We start from the raw sequence: 10412 nt of genomic DNA, 5'->3' as shown, positions 1-10412 counted from the left end.
AGCCTAGTGGTTAGGGTAGCCTAGTGGTTAGAGTGTAGAGGTGGCAGGTAGCCTAGTGGTTAGAGTGTAGAGGTGGCAGGTAGCCTAGTGGTTAGAGTGTAGGGGCGGCAGGGTAGCCTAGTGGTTAGAGTGTAGAGGTGGCAGGTAGCCTAGTGGTTAGAGTGTAGGGGTGGCAGGGTAGCCTAGTGGTTAGAGTGTCGAGGTGGCAGGGTAGCCTAGTGGTTAGAGTGTAGGGGCGGCAGGGTAGCCTAGTGGTTAGAGTGTAGAGGTGGCAGGGTAGCCTAGTGGTTAGAGTGTAGAGGTGGCAGGGTAGCCTAGTGGTTAGAGTGTAGAGGTGGCAGGGTAGCCTAGTGGTTAGAGTGTAGGGGCGGCAGGTAGCCTAGTGGTTAGAGTGTAGGGGCGGCAGGGTAGCCTAGTGGTTAGAGTGTAGGGGCGGCAGGTAGCCTAGTGGTTAGAGTGTAGGGGCGGCAGGGTAGCCTAGTGGTTAGAGTGTAGAGGTGGCAGGTAGCCTAGTGGTTAGAGTGTAGAGGTGGCAGGGTAGCCTAGTGGTTAGAGTGTAGAGGTGGCAGGGTAGCCTAGTGGTTAGAGTGTAGAGGTGGCAGGGTAGCCTAGTGGTTAGAGTGTAGAGGCGGCAGGGTAGCCTAGTGGTTAGAGTGTAGAGGCGGCAGGGTAGCCTAGTGGTTAGAGTGTAGAGGCGGCAGGTAGCCTAGTGGTTAGAGTGTAGGGGCGGCAGGTAGCCTAGTGGTTAGAGTGTAGAGGTGGCAGGGTAGACTAGTGGTTAGAGTGTAGAGGTGGCAGGTAGCCTAGTGGTTAGAGTGTAGAGGTGGCAGGTAGCCTAGTGGTTAGAGTGTAGAGGTGGCAGGGTAGCCTAGTGGTTAGAGTGTAGAGGTGGCAGGGTAGCCTAGTGGTTAGAGTGTAGAGGTGGCAGGATAGCCTAGTGGTTAGAGTGTAGAGGTGGCAGGGTAGCCTAGTGGTTAGAGTGTAGAGGTGGCAGGGTAGCCTAGTGGTTAGAGTGTAGAGGTGGCAGGGTAGCCTAGTGGTTAGAGTGTAGAGGAGGCAGGTAGCCTAGTGGTTAGAGGGGCGGCAGGGTAGCCTAGTGGTTAGAGTGTAGAGGCGGCAGGGTAGCCTAGTGGTTAGAGTGTAGGGGCGGCAGGGTAGCCTAGTGGTTAGAGTGTAGAGGTGGCAGGGTAGCCTAGTGGTTAGAGTGTAGGGGCGGCAGGTAGCCTAGTGGTTAGAGTGTAGGGGCGGCAGGGTAGCCTAGTGGTTAGAGTGTAGGGGCGGCAGGTAGCCTAGTGGTTAGAGTGTAGGGGCGGCAGGTAGCCTAGTGGTTAGAGTGTAGAGGCGGCAGGTAGCCTAGTGGTTAGAGTGTAGAGGTGGCAGGTAGCCTAGTGGTTAGAGTGTAGGGGCGGCAGGGTAGCCTAGTGGTTAGAGTGTAGAGGTGGCAGGTAGCCTAGTGGTTAGAGTGTAGGGGTGGCAGGGTAGCCTAGTGGTTAGAGTGTCGAGGCGGCAGGGTAGCCTAGTGGTTAGAGTGTAGGGGCGGCAGGGTAGCCTAGTGGTTAGAGTGTAGAGGTGGCAGGGTAGCCTAGTGGTTAGAGTGTAGAGGTGGCAGGGTAGCCTAGTGGTTAGAGTGTAGAGGAGGCAGGGTAGCCTAGTGGTTAGAGTGTAGGGGCGGCAGGTAGCCTAGTGGTTAGAGTGTAGGGGCGGCAGGGTAGCCTAGTGGTTAGAGTGTAGGGGCGGCAGGTAGCCTAGTGGTTAGAGTGTAGGGGCGGCAGGGTAGCCTAGTGGTTAGAGTGTAGAGGTGGCAGGTAGCCTAGTGGTTAGAGTGTAGAGGTGGCAGGGTAGCCTAGTGGTTAGAGTGTAGAGGTGGCAGGGTAGCCTAGTGGTTAGAGTGTAGAGGCGGCAGGGTAGCCTAGTGGTTAGAGTGTAGAGGCGGCAGGGTAGCCTAGTGGTTAGAGTGTAGAGGGCAGGCCTAGTGGTTAGGGTAGCCTAGTGGTTAGAGTGTAGAGGCGGCAGGTAGCCTAGTGGTTAGAGTGTAGGGGCGGCAGGTAGCCTAGTGGTTAGAGTGTAGAGGTGGCAGGGTAGACTAGTGGTTAGAGTGTAGAGGTGGCAGGTAGCCTAGTGGTTAGAGTGTAGAGGTGGCAGGTAGCCTAGTGGTTAGAGTGTAGAGGTGGCAGGGTAGCCTAGTGGTTAGAGTGTAGAGGTGGCAGGGTAGACTAGTGGTTAGAGTGTAGAGGTGGCAGGGTAGCCTAGTGGTTAGAGTGTAGAGGCGGCAGGGTAGCCTAGTGGTTAGAGTGTAGAGGTGGCAGGGTAGCCTAGTGGTTAGAGTGTAGAGGTGGCAGGGTAGACTAGTGGTTAGAGTGTAGAGGTGGCAGGTAGCCTAGTGGTTAGAGTGTAGAGGTGGCAGGGTAGCCTAGTGGTTAGAGTGTAGAGGTGGCAGGGTAGACTAGTGGTTAGAGTGTAGGGGCGGCAGGGTAGCCTAGTGGTTAGAGTGTAGAGGTGGCAGGTAGCCTAGTGGTTAGAGTGTAGAGGTGGCAGGTAGCCTAGTGGTTAGAGTGTAGAGGTGGCAGGTAGCCTAGTGGTTAGAGTGTAGAGGCGGCAGGGTAGCCTAGTGGTTAGAATGTAGATCCCTGACCGCTGGCTACGTCCCTTCCGTCTTCAAGAGAGCGAGAGTTGCACCCCTTCTGAAAAAACCTACACTCGATCCCTCCGATGTCAACAACTACAGACCAGTATCCCTTCTTTCTTTTCTCTCCAAAACTCTTGAACGTGCCGTCCTTGGCCAGCTCTCCCGCTATCTCTCTCAGAATGACCTTCTTGATCCAAATCAGTCAGGTTTCAAGACTAGTCATTCAACTGAGACTGCTCTTCTCTGTATCACGGAGGCGCTCCGCACTGCTAAAGCTAACTCTCTCTCCTCTGCTCTCATCCTTCTAGACCTATCGGCTGCCTTCGATACTGTGAACCATCAGATCCTCCTCTCCACCCTCTCCGAGTTGGGCATCTCCGGCGCGGCCCACGCTTGGATTGCGTCCTACCTGACAGGTCGCTCCTACCAGGTGGCGTGGCGAGAATCTGTCTCCTCACCACGTGCTCTCACCACTGGTGTCCCCCAGGGCTCTGTTCTAGGCCCTCTCCTATTCTCGCTATACACCAAGTCACTTGGCTCTGTCATAACCTCACATGGTCTCTCCTATCATTGCTATGCAGACGACACACAATTAATCTTCTCCTTTCCCCCTTCTGACGACCAGGTGGCGAATCGCATCTCTGCATGTCTGGCAGACATATCAGTGTGGATGACGGATCATCACCTCAAGCTGAACCTCGGCAAGACGGAGCTGCTCTTCCTCCCGGGGAAGGACTGCCCGTTCCATGATCTCGCCATCACGGTTGACAACTCCATTGTGTCCTCCTCCCAGAGCGCTAAGAACCTTGGCGTGATCCTGGACAACACCCTGTCGTTCTCAAATAACATCAAGGCGGTGGCCCGTTCCTGTAGGTTCATGCTCTACAACATCCGCAGAGTACGACCCTGCCTCACACAGGAAGCGGCGCAGGTCCTAATCCAGGCACTTGTCATCTCCGTCTGGATTACTGCAACTCGCTGTTGGCTGGGCTCCCTGCCTGTGCCATTAAACCCCTACAGCTCATCCAGAACGCCGCAGCCCGTCTGGTGTTCAACCTTCCCAAGTTCTCTCACGTCACCCCGCTCCTCCGCTCTCTCCACTGGCTTCCAGTTGAAGCTCGCATCCGCTACAAGACCATGGTGCTCGCCTACGGAGCTGTGAGGGGAACGGCACCTCAGTACCTCCAGGCTCTGATCAGGCCCTACACCCAAACAAGGGCACTGCGTTCATCCACCTCTGGCCTGCTCGCCTCCCTACCACTGAGGAAGTACAGTTCCCGCTCAGCCCAGTCAAAACTGTTCGCTGCTCTGGCCCCCCAATGGTGGAACAAACTCCCTCACGACGCCAGGACAGCGGAGTCAATCACCACCTTCCGGAGACACCTGAAACCCCACCTCTTTAAGGAATACCTAGGATAGGATAAAGTAATCCTTCCCACCCCCTTAAAAGATTTAGATGCACTATTGTAAAGTGGCAGTTCCACTGGATGTCATAAGGTGAACGCACCAATTTGTAAGTCGCTCTGGATAAGAGCGTCTGCTAAATGACTTAAATGTAAAATGTAAATGTAGAGGTGGCAGGGTAGACTAGTGGTTAGAGTGTAGAGGTGGCAGGTAGCCTAGTGGTTAGAGTGTAGAGGTGGCAGGGTAGCCTAGTGGTTAGAGTGTAGAGGTGGCAGGGTAGCCTAGTGGTTAGAGTGTAGAGGTGGCAGGGTAGACTAGTGGTTAGAGTGTAGAGGTGGCAGGTAGCCTAGTGGTTAGAGTGGAGAGGTGGCAGGTAGCCTAGTGGTTAGAGTGTAGGGGTGGCAGGGTAGCCTAGTGGTTAGAGTGTAGAGGTGGCAGGGTAGCCTAGTGGTTAGAGTGTAGGGGCGGCAGGTAGCCTAGTGGTTAGAGTGTAGGGGCGGCAGGTAGCCTAGTGGTTAGAGTGTAGGGGCGGCAGGGTAGCCTAGTGGTTAGAGTGTAGGGGCGGCAGGTAGCCTAGTGGTTAGAGTGTAGGGGCGGCAGGGTAGCCTAGTGGTTAGAGTGAAGGGTGGCAGGTAGCCTAGTGGTTAGAGTGTAGAGGTGGCAGGGTAGCCTAGTGGTTAGAGTGTAGAGGTGGCAGGGTAGCCTAGTGGTTAGAGTGTAGAGGTGGCAGGGTAGCCTAGTGGTTAGAGTGTAGAGGGGGCAGGGTAGCCTAGTGGTTAGAGTGTAGAGGCGGCAGGGTAGCCTAGTGGTTAGAGTGTAGAGGCGGCAGCTAGCCTAGTGGTTAGAGTGTAGGGGTGGCAGGTAGCCTAGTGGTTAGAGTGTAGGGGCGGCAGGTAGCCTAGTGGTTAGAGTGTAGAGGTGGCAGGGTAGCCTAGTGGTTAGAGTGTAGAGGTGGCAGGGTAGCCTAGTGGTTAGAGTGTAGAGGCGGCAGGGTAGACTAGTGGTTAGAGTGTAGAGGCGGCAGGGTAGCCTAGTGGTTAGAGTGTAGAGGCGGCAGGGTAGCCTAGTGGTTAGAGTGTAGAGGCGGCAGGGTAGCCTAGTGTTTAGAGTGTAGAGGCGGCAGGGTAGCCTAGTGGTTAGAGTGTAGAGGCGGCAGGGTAGCCTAGTGGTTAGAGTGTAGAGGCGGCAGGGTAGCCTAGTGGTTAGAGTGTAGAGGCGGCAGGGTAGCCTAGTGATTAGAGCTTTGGACTAGTAACCGAAAGGTTGCAAGTTCAAATCCCCGAGCTGACAAGGTACAAATCTGTCGTTCTGCCCCTGAACAGGCAGTTAACCCACTGTTCCTAGGCCGTCATTGAAAATAAGAATTTGTTCTTAACTGACTTGCCTGGTTAAATAAAGGTCAAATTAAAATAAAAAAAAATTAATTAGTCTCACATATCAGTTTGCAAACAATGAACAGATATTATATATCATTCAGTTTATAGAGCTGCATTCACACATGGTCTCTTTTTTTGTTTTCTTGAGTAAGGCAGCTCCAAAATGCAGGTGTTTCAGCCCAGCTCAGTGCTTTCAACAGCAGAGTCCCAACACCTTACCACTGCTACACCTGGCTTTCAGTGGAGCCTTGTCTGGCAGCGAAACAGTTCATTCAGCCTCATTTATTGCCTTTAAAAAAACGTAGCTGACATGGCTGACCGGCTGTGATGAGTGGGCCAGCTGTGATGAGTGGACCAGCTGTGATGAGTGGACCAGCTGTAATGAGTGGACCAGCTGTGATGAGTGGGCCAGCTGTGATGAGTGGACCAGCTGTAATGAGTGGGCCAGCTGTAATGAGTGGACCAGCTGTAATGAGTGGACCAGCTGTAATGAGTGGACCAGCTGTAATGAGTGGACCAGCTGTAATGAGTGGACCAGCTGTAATGAGTGGGATAGTTGTAATGAGTGGACCAGTTGTAATGAGTGGACCAGCTGTAATGAGTGGGCCAGCTGTGATGAGTGGGCCAGCTGTAATGAGTGGGCCAGCTGTAATGAGTGGACCAGCTGTAAAGAGTGGGTCAGCTGTAATGAGTGGGGCAGCTGTGATGAGTGGGGCAGCTGTGATGAGTGGGCCAGTTGTAATGAGTGGACCAGCTGTGATGAGTGGGCCAGCTGTGATGAGTGGGCCAGCTGTGATGAGTGGGTCAGCTGTAATGAGTGGGTCAGCTGTAATGAGTGGACCAGCTGTAATGAGTGGGCCAGTTGTAATGAGTGGACCAGCTGTGATTAGTGGACCAGCTGTAATGAGTGGGCCAGCTGTAATGAGTGGGCCAGCTGTATTGAGTGGACCAGCTGTAATGAGTGGGGCAGCTGTGATGAGTGGGCCAGCTGTAATGAGTGGGCCAGCTGTAATGAGTGGGCCAGCTGTATTGAGTGGACCAGCTGTAATGAGTGGGCCAGCTGTAATGAGTGGACCAGCTGTAATGAGTGGGCCGGGTGTAATGAGTGGACCAGCTGTAATGAGTGGGCCAGCTGTAATGAGTGGGCCAGCTGTAATGAGTGGGCCAGCTGTAATGAGTGGGCCAGCTGTGCCAGTAATAATAAATCATGGTGTAATTGCCTACAGTTTTCTTGACATTTTGTTTTCATTATTGTGATAGGCTGTGATGGAAATTGCATTTATACAGTTTCTGGAGAAAATTGACAGACAGCTTAGCATGCTTTGATTAGTATTCCAGCTAGCATATCTTTTACCTTAAATACATAAAATATTTTTAAAATTCCAAAGTTCACCCACAAATTAAATAAATTTTAGCCTGTTTGGAAATGACTGACAATTAAAATATTCTCTAAGCAAGCCATATTTACCTAGATTATTCTTCAACTTCTGGACATCACATCTGGAACAACTGTCCACTGCAGCCATGTGCTTCAGTGTCACAATATGTTTCCATGGTAACTAAATTAACATTCTCTTGACAAAACTTTATTAATGAGGAATTTGTCCTCAGTGGTGGAAATGACATCACTCTGAAAGGACAGGTATATTTTGTGTAAAAAACAATATAAAGGGCATACTCACAATAAATATTGATATAGATTTTATTTAATTGACTTTCTGTAGTACATAACATCATATAATGTGTAATTATTCATGTTTTCTCATAGAAAAACATAGTAGAAGCTTAAAAGTCTGGGTCAAGGACAAGGGAAAAATAGTGATATTGAGGTGTAAAATGCATCTGAAAAGTAACTAAAATACTTGATAGAGAGGTGTTTAAAAAGTCTGGGGTGGCTCCAGTGGGAACCTAACATACACATATTTGTATTTGTTTTATTTTTTACAAAATCCCCAAAATTGACCCGAGGACATGGAAGTGCCCAGTAGTTGCATAATCACAAATTGTATAGATAAGAAATCAAAGCTCTACAGGTAGCTAGGCTCCAACAAAAAAGCAGTTTGAAGTAGTTAGATAGAAAATGGGTTCATAACTAGCCATGTTTTAGATAGAAAATGGGTTCATAACTAGCCATGTGTTAGATAGAAAATGGGTTCATAACTAGCCATGTGTTAGATAGAAAATGGGTTCATAACTAGCCATGTGTTAGATAGAAAATGGGTTCATAACTAGCCATGTGTTAGATAGAAAATGGGTTCATAACTAGCCATGTGTTAGCCATGTGTTAGCCATGTGTTAGCCATGTGTTAGCCATGTGTTAGCCATGTGTTAGATAGAAAATGGGTTCATAACTAGTTAAACTATCTAATTCCTAAAGCAAACGAGACATTTAACGTTGACAGCTTACTGACATTTCAAGGTCTGATCCCGACAAACATTTGCTCTGTCGTATGTTGCAGAAAAACTGATTAATGACAGCCATGTTAGTAGCTAGAACGTTGCTATGTGGTAACCTATAACGTTGTTCTGTGTTTTCCCCGACTAAAGCCACCGATTCTAGCTCTACTGCCCCACTTACCTGACTCCAGTTAGCGACTCCAGTTAGCTAGCGCCTCTAGCCGGTAGGATGACCGTTTGGGCACGTTCCAGGTCCACCAGCTAGGAGCTGGAGGGGCACCAAGTTTTAGACTGGTAGGTGGTGGGCTGAAGTTTTTTTTTTAAGTGAAATTTATCGAGTCCAGTGATGATGGGCATTCCGGCTCTTTTCAGTGAGATGGCTCTTTTGCAAAACTGCAGCATCCCACTTAAAACATTAAACTGGTCCCTCTTTTCTCTCTCTTCTTTATTTTATTTATTTATTTATTTTTATTTCACCTTTATTTAACCAGGTAGGCAAGTTGAGAACAAGTTCTCATTTACAATTGCGACCTGGCCAAGATAAAGCAAAGCAGTTCGACAGATACAACGACACAGAGTTACACATGGAGTAAAACAAACATACAGTCAATAATACAGTATAAACAAGTCTATATACAATGTGAGCATGTTTGCCATGTTATAACCATGTTATAACCAGCAGCACACAGGAATGCTGACCATATTTTGCTTTTAATGAGAGATTTGCATTCAGAAATGCAAACTGCCTCACTTTTAAGTTGCTGATGCGGGTTCTTCTCTCAGTATTTATTTGTCCCGTTTTCGAGAAGACCCTCTCAGAGGGAATGGATGTGGCCACTATGCAGAGTCTCCCTGTCATGACTTTAGAAAGCCGTGGGTAGACAGAGGCCTTGTTCTTCCACCAGCTCAGAGGATCTGCAGATCTTTAGAGGAGGGGCTCCTCCAAATAGGATCGGACCTCCATTATGGCATCTGCTGAGAGATTCCTTCGTGCTGCATCCCCAGTTGCTCTCTCGTCAAACAGCATCCAAACAGCAGACATTTGTGGCACTGCTCCATGTGATCCCTCTTCTTCCGGTTGCCCTGGTGCATGAGTCAGCTGGCTGCTGAGGCTGTCCCTCCCTGCTGCTGAGGTTATTCTTTGAAGAGCCTCATCAATCTCTGAGGCATCACTGAAGGCTTATTAAACCAGTAATCAAGTGCAACGGTTTCTGATAAAACGTGATTATATTCCATTCTCTGGAATTTTCTGTCCATTGATGAACTCAGGATGAATTTGCAGGTGCCTTGGTGGAAGACTGGGGTAACATCTCACAGCAAGAACTGGCAAATCTGGTGCAGTCCATGAGGGGGAGATGCACTACAGTACTTAATGCAGCTGGTGGCCACACCAGATACTGACTGTTACTTTTGACCCTCCCTTTGTTCAGGGACACATTATTCAATTTCTGTTAGTCACATGTCTGTGGATCTTGTTCTTTTTATGTCTCGGTTGTTGAATCTTATGTTCATACAAATATTTATACGTTTAGTTTGCTGAAAATAAACACAGTTGACAGTGAGAGGATGTTTCTTTTTTTGCTGAGTTTATATATTTTTTATTTATTTTGTGATGTTGGTGAGAGGGGCACTTGATTCAGCAGCCCTGGTACCATGAAGGCAAAGTGTTCCCATTTTGAACCATTTCATGTTTCTGAAGGTAGTACTCCGTCTACCCGGCAGGCCCAGAGAGAAAATCAAACTCACCTATAGGTCTACCGCTGGCCAATCAGCTCCGATCACCATGTCTGCCATAGACTGTAAAAAGAAGGAACACACAGCAAAGTTGATACTTCAGAGATTTCAAAATTATTTAAAACCTGAAAGAGACTCAACAAACACAGTGAGTTTATGTTTAAGCTGTTATTCAGCACTGTTCAACACATTGTGAAGACGGAAAAAAAGATTTCTGGATCTCCAGGACACAGCAGCCAGAATATTACAGGGAGTACTGAATGAAGAGGTTCCCCCCTCCCAGGTTCCTGAGCAAGTGTAGGGATCTGAATAGAAACTTGAATCCGACTGGAGGAGCACAGTTTTATTTTGTGTTAAAGTTGGTCAGTTTCCCCCCATCCAGAAGGTGGCGGCATGCACCTTTAGTTGTTTGCGGGCCACTGTAATACCATAGAAGATGATAGTACCACAGAGAACAACGAGCCAGATATTTCAGCGGATGTTTCAATGGGACGTTTCCACTTGCTACGAAATATGCCTTGTGGCCGGAAGTGGGAGAAGATGGTACTACCAAATATGGTAGTGAGAGGAAGCCCAGTGGCCTGGGAGTGGGAGAAGATGGTACTACCAAATATGGTAGTGAGAGGAAGCCCAGTGGCCGGAGCCCAAATATGGTGTGAGAGGAAGCCCAGGAAGTGGAGAAGATGGTACTACCAAATATGGTAGTGAGAGGAAGCCCAGTGGCCGGAAGTGGGAGAAGATGGTACTACCAAATATGGTAGTGAGAGGAAGCCCAGTGGCCTGGGAGTGGGAGAAGATGGTACTACCAAATATGGTAGTGAGAGGAAGCCCAGTGGCCGGAAGTGGGAGAAGATGGTACTACCAAATATGGTAGT

Source organism: Oncorhynchus nerka, linkage group LG2, assembly GCF_034236695.1.
Source record: "Oncorhynchus nerka isolate Pitt River linkage group LG2, Oner_Uvic_2.0, whole genome shotgun sequence".
Classification (NCBI taxonomy): domain Eukaryota; kingdom Metazoa; phylum Chordata; class Actinopteri; order Salmoniformes; family Salmonidae; genus Oncorhynchus; species Oncorhynchus nerka.
This window is presented reverse-complemented; position numbering follows the sequence as displayed.